Consider the following 15,452-nt stretch of genomic DNA (forward strand, 5'->3'; position numbering starts at 1 on the left):
CCAGGACTTTATTCAAGCTGATGGTCCCTCTTTACTGCCTTTGAATGGCTTCTTTCCTTGACCGAGTCGAGAGCCCCTGAATCCGGCGTTAACCGCCGTATTGTTCGGACTATGATCATTCTGGCGCTCGTGCTTACTGCGCCATGGCTTCCCGTTGCCATCTCGGATTTCGGATGTGCCCGGGTCACTGGTGCCTCTACGGGCCAACCAGCTGTCTTCGCCCATGCAAAATCGGGTCATAAGGCTTGTCAAGGCTGCCATCGTCCTTGGCTTTTCTTGGCCGAGGTATCTGGCAAGCCACTAGTCTCGGATACTATGTTTGAAGCCCGCTAAGGCTTCGGCATCCGGACAGTAGACAATTTGATTATTCTTAGTGAGGAATATGTTCCATAGCTTGCGGGCTGACTCTCCGGGCTGCTGTATTATGTGACTTAAATCGTCTACATTCGGGGGTCGAACATAAGTTCATTGGAAGTTGGCCCTGAAAGCGTCCTCAAGTTCCTCCCAACTTCCAATTGAGATTTCGGGGAGGCTCTTCAGCCAGTGCCAAGCTGGTCCTTTCAACTTGAGGGGAAGGTATTTAATGGCGTGGAGATCATCCCCACGAGCCATGTGTATGTGAAGGATAAAATCTTAATTCCAGACCCCAGGGTCTGTTGTTCCGTCGTATGCCTCTATATTCACGGGTTTGAATCCTTGTGGAAATTCATGATCCAGTACCTCATCGGTGAAGCACAGGGGGTGTGCAGCCCCTCTGTATCTGGCCGTGTCGCGGCATGTTGTCGGCTGTTGTTGCTCCCAATGTTGATTCGGGACTGGTATACGATCAGTATGATCATTGTGGTGACCATGATCCCGCATCGGAGCGTGTCCTCTGGACCCGTAAATGGATTTGGCCACACTGGCCTTTTTGTCCAGGAGCTCTCGTATATCATGTGCGGTATCAGCAGCTGCTCTATCGCGTCCATGAGGTGGTTGGTCCAGCCCAGTGGCCATATTGTTCCTTGGTGGAATGGGCGCTGCGGCCTCGTCGTCAAATTCGGGTAGCAGTTTGCGCTTTGGTAGCTCTTTGTGGGGCGATCGTCAACGTATTTACCTTTGGTGTCCAGCACCTTGTTCCATCTTCGGTTGAGCATATCCTGCGCGGCTTTAAGCCTTTGCTTCTGTTTCTTCAGGCTCCTCGCCGTGGCCAGAAGCTTTCTATGGAGGTTATCTTGTTCCGAACGTTTTTCCGGGATGATGAATGCATCGTCAACCGGACTGTCCTCCTCTTTGGAGGCAGTGTGATTAGTTAGGCCCTCTGTTTCGCTGTGATTGGGCGTCTCCTCCGGGCTGTGTTCGGCGTGACCTGGATTATCCTGCTCCATCGTTGGGTCCCTATGGTCGTTGTTGCCTCCGGAGTCAACCGGAGTGTCCTCCTTTTTTGTGTTGTTATCGCTATTTTTACTTTGACTGGACTTAGAGCGGCGCCCGCGCCGTCATTTCTGCGTTTGTCCGGGGGGTTTATCCTATGTTGTGTCCTTTTTTCACCATTGTCTTCATTAGGCGTATCCACCATGTAGATGTCGTATGATGAAGTGGCAGTCCAGCGCCCCGTGGGCGGTGGTTCCAGATCGTCCCCTGCATCGGCGTCCATACCATCGATGTTGTCGGAGTTGACGTTAAGCAGGTCTGTTAGGTCATCGAAAGTGGCTATAAAGTGGGTGGTGGGTGGGTCGCGATTTTCTTCGTCCTCCTTATCCCACACGGGCCGGATATAGACCGGCCAAGAGTCTCCTGACAGAGAGAGAGATCTTAATGAATTTAGCAGATCGCCGAAGGGGGAGTGCTGGAAGATATCCGCGGCAGTGAATCCCATGACCTGCGACCGGAGACGAGTCCGGGGGTCCGGAGATACAGATCTCCTTGAGAGCGGAGTCTGTGTTCGGCTCCAATTGCGAGGAGTGCACGGCCTCCGGGGCGGGGTCCATCCACCCGTCCTCGGAAGGCATGATCTGCTCTAGAGCGAAGTCCGGAGCTATAGCAGGCGCGATGTTCCGAACACTACCCAGCGGCAGATCTAGGTCATGCACGTCGTGAGCGTTCGACATTCCTGACATGGGCCCGAATCCGTCGATGATCAAATCTCTGTGGATGTTGGCATTGTAGTTTAGTTTCCGAACCCGACCTGACAGCCAGGGCCGTAGCTATCGATCTACTCCAGATGGCCAAGCGAGTTGGCCCGCAGTGCGAAGCCGCCGAACATGAAAATCTGTCCGTGGAGAAAAGTCTCACCCAGGACCGCGTTGTTGAAGGTTGGAGAAGCCATCGAGCCTTACAACAATGACACATAGGAACTCTCAATGAAAGCACCAATGTCGGTATCAAAACTGGCGGATCTTGGGTAGGGGGTCCTGAATTCTGCGTCTAAGGCTAATGGTAACATGAGACTGGGGACACGATGTTTACCCAGGTTCGGGCCCTCTCGATGGAGGTAATACCCTGCTTCCTGCTTGATTGATCTTGATGATATGAGTATTACAAGAGTTGATCTACCACGAGATTAGAGAGGCTAAGCCCTAGAAGCTAGTCTATGGTATGATTGTTGTATTGTTGTTGTGTCCTACGGACTAAACCCTCTGGTTTATATAGACACCGGAGGGGGGCTAGGGTTATACATAGTCGGTTACAGAGAAGGAGATCTACATCCGAATCGCCAAGCTTGCCTTCCACGCCAAGGAGAGTCCCATCCGTACACGGGTCGAAGTCTTCAATCTTGTGTCTTCATAGTCCAACAGTCCAACCAAAGTATATAGTCCAGCAGTCCGGATACCCCCTTATCCAGGACTCCCTCAGGCGCACCCTCCTATCTCCTGGCCTCCTCGAGGATCTTCTGACGTGGACTCCAAGTCTCCCAGATCATATTCCTCCCAAAAATCATGCTGCCAAAGTTTCATTCCGTTTGGACTCCGTTTGATATTCCTTTTCTTCGAAATACTGAAACAGGAATAAAACAACAATATGGGCTGGGCCACCGGTTAATAGGTTAGTCCCAAAAGTAATATAAAAGTGTATAATAAATCCCATAATCATTCAAAACAGATAATATAATTGAGACGTATCAGCATCCCCAAGCTTAATTCTTGCTCGTCCTCGAGTAGGTAAATGATAAAGAAAGAATTTATGAAGTGTGAATGCTAGAAGGTGCACAAGTTTGATCAATGATAATTTCAATCACCTTTTCTAGCATGTTTATATGTCATAACAGTAGTTCATCTCATAAAACTTTTTATGATAAAGTAACAAGCTATTCACATGTCAAAGCATAGACCATAAACTTTCTTGAAAACTAGCAAACTTCATTCTTAGTCATCAAACAATTGCAATTCATCTTATTTTTAGGTAGGGTCTATGTCAGTGCTTTGATTTAGCAAACTTCACATACTCAACTATCATATAGTCTTGTACAATTGCTAACACTCACACAATACTTGTAGTTATGAAGTTTTAATCGAACACTTAAAAAGATAGGGGCTTATAGTGTTGCCTCCCAACATATCACCTGTGGGTGATGTCAACAATAATAGTTCATGCTAACGTACATCCAATTGGATATATATATCAGGATCACCCTAACACAAAGTGCTTGCCAAAGGATAAAATAAAAAGGGAAAGGTGAAGATCACCTTGACTCTTGCATAAAGTAAAAGACATAAAGTAAAAGATAGGCCCTTCGCAGAGGGAAGCAGGGATTTGCAGAGGTGCCAGAGCTTGATTTTAAAATAGAGATAAATAATTTTGAGAGGTATGATCTCATTGTCAACATAACAACCAAGAGTTCCCAATATCTTCCACACTACATACATTATAGGCGGTTCCCAAACAGAATGGTAAAAGTTTTTACTCCCCCTCCACCAACAATCATCAATCCATGGCTTGCCCGAAACAGCGGGTGCCTCCAACTAACATCAAACCTGGGGGAGTTTTGTTTGCAATTATTTTTGATTTCATTTTGATCTTTTGATCATGGGACTGGGCATCCCGAATACCAGCCATTTTTCTCATGAATGATGAGCGGAGTCCACTCATCTTGAGAATAACCCACCTAGCATGGAAGACACTGACAGCCCCTGGTTGCTACATGAGCAATTTGGGCATACAAAACAAATTATTGTTTGAAGCTTTAGAGTTTGGCACATGCAAATTTACTTGGAACGACAGGTAAATACCGCACATAGGTAGGTATGGTGGACACTCAAGGCAAAAACTGGGTTTAATGAATTTGTATGCACAAGCCGTATTCCCGCTTAGTACAGATATTTAGGCTAGCATGAGGGGAAAAGGCAAGCTCAACATGTTTGAATGATCCATGACAATATACTTTAACTGAGATGTGAGAAAACATAACCCATTACGTTGTCTTCCTTGTCCAGCATCAACTCTTTAGCATGTCATACTTAATGAGTGCTCACAATTATTAAAGATGTCCATGATACTATATTTATATGTGAAATATCTCTTCCTTCAATATTATTTCATGAATTGTTCAAATGACCAATACAATGCTTGCTAACCGTCAATAAATTTACAACCTCTACTTATTAGATGTGAAGTCATTACTCCCCATGGGATAAGCAAATGAGACATATATAATTTCAGATTTATGACAATCAACTCATTCAACCATTTACTCATAGGATGTAAGTGAAGCACATGAGTAAATGACAAACTACTCCAAAAAGATATAAGTGAAGATCAATGAGTAGCTAAATAATTATGTAGCTATGTGAAGACTCTCTCTTATTTAAGAATTTCAGATCTTGGTATTTTATTCAAACAGCAAGCAAAACAAAGTAAAATGCCATTGCAAGTATAGCACAACTCTTGTGAAGAAGCAAAAACTTAGGTTCAACCGATACTAACCGTTAATTATTGAAGAAGAAAAGTGGGATGCCTACCGGGGCATCCCCAAGCTTAGATGCTTGAGACTTCTTGAAATATTATCTTGGGGTGCCTTGGGCATCCCCAATCTTGAGCTTTTGTGTCTCCTTAATTCCATTCATATATCGGTTTCCTAAATCTCGAAAGCTTCATCCACACCAAACTCAACAAGAACTCGTGAGATAAGTTAGTATAAAACAATGCAAAAACCTTATCATTCTCTACTGTAACAAATTACTAAAATTATTATTCAACATTTCATACTAAATGTATTTGCATACTTAATACTCCTATCCTCAAATAGAATCATTAAACAAGCAAGCATATGCAAACAATGCAAACAATGCAAACATAACAGCAATCTGCCAAAACAGTATAGGCTGTAAATATACAAGATTCATCATACTTCCCTAACTCCCAAAATTATAAGAAAAATACTAAGCTGTAAAAGATTTATCAGAGCTCATTATGCAAAAAGATTCAACATTATATCACTCTCTGAATTTTCTAGGGTTTTTTTGCAACAGCGGTAAACTTTCTGTTTTCAAACAGCAACATGTATACTAGCAAAATAAGCATGGTAAAGGCTATCCTTGAAATTTTTATTGAAACTATAGATGAAAAACATTATTCTAAATAACAGCAAGAAAATACTAACAAAATAAAATGACTCTCCAAGCAAAAGACATATCATGTGTTGAATAAAAATATAGTTCCAAGTAAAGTTACCGATGAACGAAGATGAAAGAGGGGATGCCTTCCAGGGCATCCCCAAGCTTAGGATCTTGGTTGTCCTTGGATATTACCTTGGGGTGCCTTGGGAATCCCCAAGCTTAGGCCCTTTCCACTCCTTCTTCCTAGTCCATCGAATCTTTACCCAAAACTTGAAAACTTCACAACACGAAACTCAAAACAAAACTCGTAAGCTCCGTTAGTACAAGAAAACAAACCACCACTTAGGTACTGTAATGAACTCATTATTTATTTATATTGGTGTTAAACATACTGTATTCCAAGTTCTCTATGGTTCATACCCTTACATACTAGCCATAGATGCATCAAAATAAGCAAACAACACCTAGAAAACAGAATCTGTCAAAAACAGAACAGTCTGCAGCAATCTGTATCAAACGTATACTTCTGGAACTCCAACAATTCTGAAATAAATTGGTGGACCTGAGGAATTTTTCTATTAATCATCTGCCAAAATAATCAACCTAAAAGCACTCTCCAGTAAAACATGACAGCTAATCTCGTGAGCGCAAAAGTTTCTGTTTTTTACAGCAAGATCATACAGACTTCACCCAAGTCTTCCGTAAGGTCTTACTTGGCACTTTATTGAAACACAAGCTATAAACATAATTACTACAGTAGAATAATCATGTGAACACACACAAACAGTAAGGATAAATATTGGGTTGTCTAGCAACAAACGTTTTTCTTTAATGCCTTTCTAGCTAGGCATGATGATGGCAATGATGCTCACATAAGAGATAAGAATTGAAACATAAAGAGAGCATCATGAAGAATATGACTAGCACATTTAAGCCTAACCCACTTCCTATGCATAGGGATTTTGTGAGAAAACAACTTATGGGAACAATAATCAACTAGCATAGGAGGGTAAAACAAGCATAGCTTCAAAATTTTCAACACATAGAGAGGAAACTTAATATTATTGCAATTCCTACAAGCATATGTTCCTCTCTCATAATAATTTTCAGTAGGATCATGAATGAATTTAACAATATAACCATCACCTAAAGCATTCTTTTCATGATCTACAAGCATAGAAATTTTACTACTCTCCACATAAGCAAATTTATTCTCATCAATAGTAGTGGGAGCAAACTCAACAAAATAATTATCATGTGAGGCATAATCCAATTGAAAACTAAAATCATGATGACAAGTTTCATGGTTATAATTATTCTTAATAGCATACAAGTCATCACAATAATCATCATAGATAGAAACTTTGTTCTCATAATCAATTGGAACCTCTTCCGAAATAGTATATTCATCACTTAATAAAGTCATGACTTCTCCCAATCTACTTTCATAATTATCACAATAATATTCAACATCCTCCAAAATAGTGGGATCAATACTACCTAAAGTTGACACTCTTCCCAACCGACTTTCATCAATATAATCATCATAAATAGGAGGCATCCTTTCATCATAATAAATTTGCTCATCAAAACATGGGGAACAAAAAATATCATCTTCATCAAACATAGCTTCCCCAAGCTTGTGGCTTTACATATCATTAGCATCATGGGTATTCAAAGAATTCATACTAACAACATTGCAATCATGCTCATCATACAAATATTTAGTTCCAAACAATTTAATGCATTCTTCTTCTAGCACTTGAGCACAATTTTCCTTACCATCATTCTCACGAAAGATATTAAAAAGATGAAGCGTATGAGACAAACTCAATTCCGTTTTTTTGTAGTTTTCTTTCATAGACTAAACTAGTGATAAAACAAGAAACAAAAAGATTCAATTGCAAGATCTAAAGATATACCTTCAAGAACTCACCTCCCCGACAACGGCGCCAGAAAAGAGCTTGATGTCTACTACACAACATTCTTCTTGTAGACGTTGTTGGGCCTGCAAGTGCACAGGTTTGTAGGACAGTAGCAAATTTCCCTCAAGTGGACGACCTAAGGTTTATCAATCCGTGGGAAGCGTAGGGTGCATATGGTCTCTCTCAAGCAACCCTACAACCAAATAACAAAGAGTCTCTTGTGTCCCCAACACACCCAATACAACGGTAGATTGTACTGGTGCACTAGTTCGGCGAAGAGATGGTGATACAAGGGCAATATGGATAGTAGATAAAGGTATTTGTAATCTGAAATTATAAAAACAGCAAGGTAACTAATGATAAAAGTGAGCGTAAACGGTATTGCAATGGTGGGAAACAAGGCCTAAGGTTCATACTTTCACTAGTGCAAGTTTTCTCAACAATAATAACACAGATAGATCATATAAGAATCCCTCAACATGCAACAAAGAGTCACTCCAAAGCCACTAATAGCGGAGAACAAACGAAGATATTATGGTAGGGTACGAAACCACCTCAAAGTTATTCTTTCGGGTCAATCTATTCAAGAGTTCGTACTAGAATAACACTTTAAGAAACAAATCAACCAAAACCCTAATGTCATCTAGATACTCCATTGTCACCTCAAGTATTCATGGGCATGATTATACGATATGCATCACACAATCTCTGATTCATCTATTCAACCAACACAAAGTACTTCAAAGAGTGCCCCAAAGCTTCTACCGGAGAGTCAAGACGAAAACATGTGCCAACCCTATGCATAGGTTCATGGGCGGAACCCGCAAGTTGGTCACCAAAACATACATCAAGCGGCACATGATATCCCATTGTCACCACAGATAAGCACGGCAAGACATACATCAAGTGTTCTCAAATCATTAAAGACTCAATTCGATAAGATAACTTCAAGAGAAAACTCAATTCATCACAAGAGAGTAGAAGGGGAGAAACATCATAAGATCCAACTATAATAGCAAAGCTCGGGATACATCAAGATCGTGCCATAGAGGGAACAAGAGTGAGAACACGAGAGAGAGAGATCATACACATAGCTACTGGTACATACCCTCAGCCCCAAGGGTGAACTACTCCCTCCTCGTCATGGAGAGCGCCGGGATGATGATGAAGATGGCCATCAGTGAGGGATCCCCCCTCCGGCAGGGTGCCAAAACTGGGTCCTGATTGACTTTTGGTGGCTAAAGCAGCTTGCGGCGGAAGAACTCCCAATCTATCTGTTGGGGAACGTAGTAATTTCAAGAAATTTCCTACGCACACGCAAGATCATGGTGATGTATAGCAACAAGAGGGGAGAGTGTTGTCCATGTACCCTCGTAGACTGAAAGCGGAAGCATTAGAACAACGTGGTTGATGTAGTCGTACGTCTTCACAGCCCGACCTATCAAGCACCGAAACTACGTCACCTCCAAGTTCTAGCACACGTTCAGCTCGACAACGTCCCTCGGACTCCGATCCAGCCGAGTGTCGAGGGAGAGTTCCGTCAGCATGACGGCGTGGTGATGATATTGCTGTTCTACCGTCGCAAGGCTTCGTCTAAGCACCGCTACAATATTATCGAGGAGGACTATGGTGGAGGGGGGCACCGCACACAGCTAACAGATCAAGAGATCAATTGTTGTTGTGTCTAGAGGTGCCCCACTGCCCCCGTATATAAAGGATCAAGGGGGAGGGGGCGGCCGGCCAGGAGGAGGCGCGCCAAGGGGGAGTGGGCGGCCGGCCAAGAGTAGGAGAGAAGGAAAGATGGGGAGAGGAGGAAGGAAAAGGGGGCTGCACCCCTTATTCAATTCGGACCAGAGGGGGGCTGCGCGCCTCCTTCCTTTCGGCCTCTCTCCTCTATTCCCGTATGGCCCAATAGGGCACATATACTCCCCGGCGAATTCCCGTAACTCTCCGGTACTCCGAAAAAGACCCGAATCACTCGGAACCTTTCCGAAGTCCGAATATAGTCGTCCAATATATCGATCTTTATGTCTCGACCATTTCGAGACTCCTCGTCATGTCCCCGATCTCATCCAGGACTCCGAACTCCCTTGGTACATCAAAACTCATAAACTCATAATATAACTGTCATCGAAACCTTAAGCGTGCGGACCCTACGGGTTTGAGAAAAATGTTGACATGACCGAGACACGTCTCCGGTTAATAACCAATAGCGGAACCTGGATGCTCATATTTTCTCTCACATATTCTACGAAGATCTTTATCGGTCAAACCGCATAACAACATACGTTGTTCCCTTTGTCACAGGTATGTTACTTGCCCGAGATTCGATCGTCGGTATCTCAATACCTAGTTCAATCTCGTTACCGGCAAGTCTCTTTATTTGTTCCATAATACATCATCCCGCAACTAACTAATTAGCTGCAATGTTTGCAAGGCTTATAGTGATGTGCATTGCCGAGTGGGCCCAGAGATACCTCTCCGACAATTGGAGTAACAAATCCTAATCTCGAAATACGCCAACCCAACATGTACCTTCGGAGACACCTGTAGAGCTCCTTTATAATCAACCAGTTACGTTGTGACGTTTGGTAGAACACAAAGTGTTCCTCCGGTAAACGGGAGTTGCATAATCTCATAGTCATAGGAACATGTATAAGTCATGAAGAAAGCAATAGCAACATACTACACGATCAAGTGCTAAGCTAACAGAATGGGTCAAGTCAATCAGATCATTCTCCTAATGATGTGATCACGTTAATCAAATGACAACTCTTTTGTCCATGGCTAGGAAACATAACCATCTTTGATTAATGAGCTAGTCAAGTAGAGGCATACTAGTGACACTCAGTTTGTCTATGTATTCACACATGTATCATGTTTCCGGTTGATACAATTCTAGCATGAATAATAAACATTTATCATGAAATAAGGAAATAAATAATAACTTTATTAGTGCCTCTAGGGCATATTTCCTTCAGTCTCCCACTTGCACTAGAGTCAATAATCTAGTTTACATCACCATGTGATTTAACACAAATATTCACATCTGTATGTGATTAACACCCATAGCTCACATTGTCATGTGACCAATACCTGAAGGGTTTACTAGAGTCAACAATCTAGTTCACATCGCTATGTGATTAACACCCAAATAGTACTAAGGTATGATCTTGTTTTGCTCGTGAGAGAAATTTAGTCAACGGGTCTGTCACATACAGAGCCGTATGTATTTTGCAAATATTCTATGTCTTCAATGCTCTGCATGGAGCTACTCTAGCTAATTGCTCCCACTTTCAATATGTATCCAGATTGACACTTAGAGTCATCTGGATCAGTGTAAAAGTTTGCACCGATGTAACTTTTACGAGGAACTCTTTTATCACCTCCATAATCGAGAAACATCTCATTAGACCTCACTAAGGATATTCTTGACCGCTGTCCAGTGATCTACTATTAGATCAAAATTGTATTCCTTTGCCAAACTCAGAGCAAGGTATACAATTGGTCCGATACACAACATAGCATATTTATAGAACCTATTACTAAGGCATAGGGAATGACTTTTCATTCTCTTTCTATTTTCTGCCATGGTCGGGTTTTGAGTCTTACTCAACTTCGCAGCTTGCAACACAGGCAAGAACTCCTTCTTTGACTGTTCCATTTTGAATTACTTCAAAATCTTATCAAGCGTCTTGATCTATCTCTATAGATCTTGATGCTCAATGTGTAAGCAGCTTCACTGAGGTCTTTCTTTGAAAAACTCCTTTCAAACACTCCATTATGCTTTCTAGAAAATTCTACATCATTTCCGATCAATAATATGTCATTCACATATACTTATCAGAAAGGCTGTAGTGCTCCCACTCACTTTCTTGTAAATACAGGCCTTTCTAAAAGTTTGTATAAAAACATATGCTTTGATCAACTCATCAAAGCGTATATTCCAACTCCGAGATGCTTGCACCAGTCCATTGATGGATTGCTGGAGCTTGTACATTTTGTTAGCACCTTTAGGATTTACAAAACCTTCTGGTTGTATCATATACAACACTTCTTTAAGAAAAATCCATTTAAGGAATGCAGTTTTGTCATCCATTTGCCAGATTTGAAAAATGTCGCAATTGCTAACATGATTCTGACAGACTTAAGCATCGTTACAAATGAGAAAATCTCATCGTATTCAACGCCTTGAACTTGTCGAAAACCTTTCGCAACAAGCCGAGCTTAGTAGATAGTAACACTACTATCAGTGTCCGTCTTCCTCTTGTAGATCCATTTATTTAACATGGCCTGCTGATCATCGAGCAAGTCAACCAATGTCCATACTTTGTTCTCATACAAGGATCCTATCTCAGATTTTATGGCCTCAAGGCATTTCGCGGAATCTGGGCTCATCATCGCTTCCTCATAGTTCGTAGGTTCATCATGGTCTAGTAACATGAATTCAGAATAGGATTACCGTACCACTCTGGTGCGGACCGTACTCTGGAAGACCTACGAGGTTCTGTAGTAACTTGTTCTGAAGTTTCAGGATCCTCATCATTAGCTTCCTCACTAATTGGTGTGGGAATCACTGGAACTGATTTCAGTGATCAACTATTTTCCAATTCAGGAGAAGGTATTATTACCTTATCAAGTTCTACTTTCTCCCACTCACTTCTTTCGAGAGAAACTCCTTCTCTAGAAAGGATCCATCTCAGCAACGAGTATCTTGCTTGCGGATCTGTGATAGAAGGTGTACCCAATAGTTTCCTTTTGGTATTCTATGAAGACGCACTTCTACGATTTGGGTTCGAGCTTATCAGGCTGAAACTTTTTCACATAAGCATCGCAGTCCCAAACTTTAAGAAACGACAACTTTGGTTTCTTGCCAAACCACGGTTCATAAGGTGTCGTCTCAAACGGATTTTGATGGTGCCCTATTTAAATTGAATGCAACTGTCTCTAATGCATAACCCCAAAATGATAGTGGTAAATTGGTAAGATACATCATAGATCACACCATATCCAATAAAGTGCGGTTATGACGTTCGGACACACCATTACACTGTGGTGTTCAATGTGGCGCGAGCTGTGAAACTATTCCTCATTGTTTTATATGAAGGCCAAACTCATAACTCAAATATTCTCCTCCACGATCAGATCATAGAAACTTTATTTTCTTGTTACGATGATTCTCCACTTCACTCTGAAATTCTTTGAACTTTTCTAATGTTTCAGACTTGTGTTTCATTAAGTAGATATACCCATATCTACGCAAATCATCTGTGAAGGTCAGAAAATAATGATACTTTCCACGAGCATCAACACTCATTGGATCGCATACATCGGTATGTATTATTTCCAATAAGTCAGTAGCTCGTTCCATTGTTCCGAAGAACGGAGTTTTAGTTATCTTGCCAATAAGGCACGGTTCACAAGCATCAAATGATTCATAACCAAGTGATTCCAAAAATCTATCTTTATGGAGTTTCTTCATGCGCTTTACACCGATATGACCCAAACGGCAGTGCCACAAATAAGTTGCACTATCATTATCAACTTTGCATCTTTTGGCATCAATATTATGAATATGTGTATCACTACGATCGAGATCCAACAAACTATTTTCATTGGTTGTATGACCATTGAAGGTTTTATTCATGTAAACAGAACAACAATTATTCTCTGACTTTAAATGAATAACCATATTTCAATAAACATGATCAAATCATATTCATGCTCAACGCAAATGCCAAATAACATTTATTTAGGTTTAACACTAATTCCGAAAGTATAGGGAGTGTGCGATGATGATCATATCAATCTTGGAACCACTTCCAACACACATCGTCACTTCACCCTCAACTAGTCTCTGTTTATTCTGTAACTCCTGTTTCGAGTTACTAATTTTTAGCAACTGAACAAGTATAAAATACTCAGGGGTTACTATAAACACTAGTAAGGTACACATCAATAACCTGTATATCAAATATACCCTTGTTCACTTTGCCATCCTTCTTATCCACCAAATATCCAGGGCATTTCCGCTTCTAGTGACCATTTCCTTTGCAGTGTAAGCACTCAGTTTCAGGCTTTGGTCCAGCTTTGGGCTTCTTCACGGGAGTGACAACTTGCTTGTCATTCTACTTGAAGTTCCCTTTCTTTCCCTTTGTCCTTTTCTTGAAACTAGTGGTCTTGTCAATCATCAACACTTGTTGCTCTTTCTTGATTTCTACCTTCGTTGATTTCAGCATCACGAAGAGCTCGGGAATCGTTTTTGTCATCCCTTGCATTATAGTTCATCACGAAGTTCCAGTAACTTGGTGATGGTGACTAGAGAACTCTGGCAATCACTATCTTATCTGGAAGATTAACTCCCACTTGATTCAAGCGATTGTATTACTTAGAGAATCTAAGTACTTGCTCACTAGTTGAGCAATTCTCCTCCATCTTTTAGGCGAAGTATTTGTCAGAGGTCTTATACCTCTTGATACGGGCATGAGTCTGAAATACCAATTTCATCTCTTGAAACATCTTATATGTTCCATGACGTTTCAAAAATGTTTTTGTAGTCCCGGTTCTAAGCCATAAAGCATGGTGCACAAAACTATCAATTAGTCATCATATTGAGCTAGCCAAACGTTCATAACATCTGCATCTGCTCCTACAATAGGTCTGTCACCTAGCGGTGCATCAAGGACATAATTCTTCTGTGCAGCAATGAGGATAAACCTGAGATCACGGACCAAGTATGCATCGTTGCTACTAACATTTTCAACTTAGTTTTCTCTAGGAACACATCTAAAAACATAGGGAAGCAAAAACATAGGGAAGAAACAACGTGAGCTATTGATCTACAACATAATTTGCAAAATACTACCAAGACTAAGTTCATGATAAATTAAAGTTCAATTAATCATATTACTTAAGAACTCCCACTTAGATAGACATCCCTCTAATCTTCTAAGTGATCACGTGATCCAAATAAACTAAACCATGTCTGATCATCACGTGATATGGAGTAGTTTCAATGGTGAACATCACTATGTTGATCATATCTACTCTATGATTCACGCTCGACCTTTCGGTCTCCGTGTTCCGAGGCCATATCTGTTATATGCTAGGCTCGTCAAGTTTAACCTGAGTATTCTGCAGGTGCAACTGTTTTGCACCCGTTGTATTTGAACGTAGAGCCTATCACAACCAATCATCATGTGGTGTCTCAGCACGAAGAACTTTCGCAACGGTGCATACTCAGGGAGAACACTTCTTGATAATTAGTGAGAGATCATCTTAAAATGCTACAGCCGAACTAAGCAAAATAAGATGTATAACAGATAAACATCATATGCAATCAAAATATGTGACATGATATGGCCATCATCATCTTGTGCCCTTGATATCCATCTCCAAAGCATTGTCATGATCTCCATCGTCACCGGCATGACACCATGATCTTCATCATCTTGATCTATATCAATATGTCATCACATGGTCGTCTCGCCAACTATTGCTCTTGCAACTATTGCTATCGCATAGCGATAACGTAAAGCAATTATTTGGCACTTGCATCTTATGCAACAAAGAGACAACCACAGGGCTTCTGCCAGTTGCCAATAACTTCAACAAAACATGATCATCTCATACAACAACTTATATCTCATCACGTCTTGACCATATCACATCACAACATGCCCTGCAAAAACAAGTTAGACGTCCTCTACTTTGTTGTTGCAAGTTTTACGTGGCTGCTATGGGCTGAGCAAGAACCGTTCTTACCTATGCATCAAAACCACAACGATAGTTCGTCAAGTTAGTGTTGTTTTAACCTTCTCAAGGACCGGGCGTAGCCACACTTGGTTCAATTAAAGTTGGAGAAACTGACACCCGCCAGCCACCTGTGTGCAAAGCACGTCGGTAGAGCCAGTATCGCGTAAGCGTACGCGTAATATCGGTTCGGGCCGCTTCATCCAACAATACCGCCGAACCAAAGTATGACATGCTGGTA

Source organism: Triticum aestivum, chromosome 1B (genome assembly GCF_018294505.1).
Source record: "Triticum aestivum cultivar Chinese Spring chromosome 1B, IWGSC CS RefSeq v2.1, whole genome shotgun sequence".
Taxonomy (NCBI): domain Eukaryota; kingdom Viridiplantae; phylum Streptophyta; class Magnoliopsida; order Poales; family Poaceae; genus Triticum; species Triticum aestivum.